The sequence below is a fragment of the Jaculus jaculus genome, chromosome 4 (assembly GCF_020740685.1).
Source record: "Jaculus jaculus isolate mJacJac1 chromosome 4, mJacJac1.mat.Y.cur, whole genome shotgun sequence".
NCBI classification, from domain to species: Eukaryota; Metazoa; Chordata; class Mammalia; order Rodentia; family Dipodidae; genus Jaculus; species Jaculus jaculus.
The window spans coordinates 21,191,354-21,193,858 of NC_059105.1; the positions used below are offsets into that span (position 1 = coordinate 21,191,354).

A 2,505-nucleotide genomic window follows, 5' to 3' on the forward strand; every position below is an offset into this window, starting at 1 on the left:
CCAAATCCTGCGACTGGAGAACTAGCCAGAATGTCCTAGTCAACTTCCCCACGCAGCTCCTGCGCTGAGTGGCAGGTGTCACTCTGCTCTCCGCCACCTCGAAGCAAACTGGCAGACTTCCACGCAGGGTCCCGGCCAGCACTGACCTCTGGCCTCCAGCTCAATGCTCCACTGCCCCCAGCACTGACCTCTGACCTCCAGTCAAAACTCCACTGCCCCCAGCACTGACCTCTGACCTCCAGTCGAAACTCCACAGCCCTCAGCACTGACCTCTGACCTCCACTCAAAACTCCACAGCCCTCAGCACTGACCTCTGACCTCCAGTCAAGACTCTACTGCCCCTAGCACTGACCTCTGACCTCCAGTTGAAACGCCACTGCCCCTAACACTGGCCCCTGACCTCCACGTCAACACTCCACTGCCTGGCCGTGTCGCAGCCTCTGGGAGTGACTTTTGGCTCTCCGTCTTTAAGGACTGCTGCGCACCGTGGGTGGGTCCTCTACAAGGAGAATCAGAGAGGAATGTTCAAGCCTGGGCAGCGTGTGTAGCAGGAGGCACAGGTGTGGAAGGAACAAGTGAGAAATGGGTGGGCACCATGCCAGTGGAGGGATTGTTATCAAGTATGTTCCCTCTGTGGCAAGTGTGGCTTCATGCTCTGGAGATCTTGGTGCCAAGTGGGGTCATGCCAAGTGCTTGTTCCATGAAGGGGCAAAAGAGCCAGGCGTGTATCCAACGGCTCCCCGCAGTCAGGACTGGGGTGGAGGGGAGACTTTCCTGGCGCTTCCAGCCATCTGGCATGTGGGTAGAGAGCTGCAGATGGTGCCATGGGGTTGTAGGTGCCAAGGGGTGACAGCAGGAAGGAGAAAGGCAGCTTCCTGTCACATCTGCATGAAGTCGTCTTACCCATTCATTTACTCAACACACACTTATCTACCAGCTGTGCTGGGCAGTGCTGCCCATGGAGAGCTGGCATGGCTGTGGCTGGACTGTGTGTCATTGCTGCCCCATCTCCAGTGGTAACTCCAGCATGGCTGTCCAAAAAGCGCTTCTCCGTGGTGCTGAGCCTGCATGCCAGGGCTGTGGGTCAACAACATCTGGGCTCCCATCGCCTGAGAAGCCATCGGTCAGCCTTCCCTGTAGCCGCAGTGGCCTCCTCTGTCTCTAACTCCATGTTACTCGAAGTGTGTCTGTTGGAAAGTGAAGGGACTCCAGAGTTGGGAGAGAGAAATTACAAGTCAGGCTGTGTTCTGTTGCCTCACTGGCTCTCAAATCGTGTGTGCTGGAGCTGGAGTGACGGCTCGGTCAGAGCGCCTGACGCGCAAGCATGCCCGTCACCCCGGTGGTGAGAGGAGAGGAGACAGGAGGATCGCTGAGACTTGCTGGTCAGCCAGTGTGATGGGAAAATGGGAACTCTGTTTTCAGCAAGAGACTTACTTGGTCTCAAGGAGGTACAGCTGAAGGGTGGCAGAGAGAACACTCGACGTCCTCTGGCCTCTGCACACGTGTCCACAGGGTGCACGTCTGCCTCATACACATGCTCACCCCCCCCCCCAGAAATAACAGCATTAGAGAGGCTGGGTAGGAAGATCCCGAGGTCCAGGCTGCAGTGTGAGGCCCTATCTCCAAACAAACAAAATAAAAATCATATTCAAAGATCTTCTGTTTAATGAAACTTTTACTGTAATTGGATGGATTTTAAATGAACCTCAGAACACATAATAGTTCTTTTTCCTGCCCACTGAGAACATTCATTAAAAACCAAAATGAGGGCTCTCTTCGGCAGCCCATATGCGAAAATTGGAACAATACAGAGCAGATTAGTGTGGCCCCTGCACAAGGATGACACGCAAGTTCACAAAGAGTTCCATAGTTTTAGGATGGTACCAACACGTGTTGCTTACATACTAAATATGTCCATACCTAATAAAAATAAATTTTAAAAAATGCAACATCCATCCTGTGAGGTCTTCCTCTACATCCCACATGGTGGCTGTCATTCCTGTGTCCATGCTTCTTGTATTGTGATTTCCGTGGCTACAGGCACACACATCTCAAAGTGGGGCTGCACCCCTGCCTAGAGGTGACACTGATCTGAGACTTGACCTCAAAGAGACCTTTAGCACCACATGCTGACAAGCCAGGGCTGGTCTGTTTGAGGGGAAATGTGGTCACAGGGGCAAAGCCACCTCAGCTGAGGCTCCGGAGGAGGGGAAAATGTTATAGATTGAATAATCCACGTCCTCCAAAGATCTGTGGAGTAAAGGCTTGGTTAACCAAGGAAGTGTTAGAACCTTTAAGGTGGGGCATACTGGGAGATGTTTGCAAGGGTTGGTGGTACCCCACCTCCTTCCTTCCCTCCTTCACTTCCTGGCTGTGAAGCAATCAGTTATTTTTATTTTTATTTTTAGATATACACATATTTTGTATGTAAACATCACATGCTGGTACTATCCTTTCCCTCTTGCCTGCCCCTTTTCTGAAGAGGCCTTCTTCATTAGGGATACA

The 2,505-nt window shown here is 52.1% G+C and overlaps 1 non-coding gene across 1 annotated transcript; it reads left to right on the forward strand.

Annotated features, from left to right (window-relative positions):
- Window positions 1-1,767: 1,767 nt before the first annotated feature.
- Window positions 1,768-1,874, forward strand: LOC123460405. The gene has a single exon (XR_006636970.1). It is a non-coding gene; the product is annotated as a U6 spliceosomal RNA (small nuclear RNA).
- The last annotated feature ends 631 nt before the right edge of the window (window positions 1,875-2,505 follow it).